The sequence below is a fragment of the Micropterus dolomieu genome, unplaced genomic scaffold (genome assembly GCF_021292245.1).
Source record: "Micropterus dolomieu isolate WLL.071019.BEF.003 ecotype Adirondacks unplaced genomic scaffold, ASM2129224v1 contig_5845, whole genome shotgun sequence".
NCBI lineage: Eukaryota > Metazoa > Chordata > Actinopteri > Centrarchiformes > Centrarchidae > Micropterus > Micropterus dolomieu.
This window is the reverse complement of record NW_025734834.1, coordinates 1-526: the sequence shown is the minus strand read 5'-3', so window position 1 is coordinate 526 and position 526 is coordinate 1. Positions and strand designations below refer to the sequence as shown.

Below are 526 nucleotides of genomic sequence, written 5' to 3'. Positions count from 1 at the left end.
CGAAGGAGGTGATTTATGTTTGTGTCGGCTCCGACTGACGAGATAAAAAGCTGAGATGGGTTTCTTTGCTTCGTATGTTCAGACAAGCTTAGCATGTCCACATCCAGCGATATCAGGTAAAACACAACGGCAAGTTCTGCTAAATCTGTGTAGTTCATCTGCAATTATTTCAAGCAGGTATGTATAACTTTAGTCATGTGTGTACCAGTTTTAATCAAGCGTGAATAGTGAAATAAAGTTGGGTGTTTGTCATGTACATGTCCATGTAACTGGCTGTCTTCATCCTTGTTTTGTTCCCTTCGATAGCTCAGTTGGTAGAGCGGAGGACTGTAGTTTCAAAATGTCAGTAATCCTTAGGTCGCTGGTTCAATTCCGGCTCGAAGGACGTGATTTATGTTTGTGTCGGATCCGACTGATGAGATAAACAGCTGAGATGGGTTTCTTTGCTTCGTATGTTCAGACAAGCTTAGCATGTCCACATCCAGCGATATCAGGTAAAACACAAAGGCAAGTTCTGCTAAATCTG

General features: G+C 42.2%; 1 non-coding gene across 1 annotated transcript; it reads left to right on the top strand.

Moving 5' to 3' along the window:
• The first annotated feature begins 296 nt into the window (after window positions 1–296).
• Window positions 297–385, top strand: trnay-gua. The gene is given in 2 exon segments: window positions 297–333; window positions 350–385. It is a non-coding gene; the product is annotated as a tRNA-Tyr (tRNA).
• The last annotated feature ends 141 nt before the right edge of the window (window positions 386–526 follow it).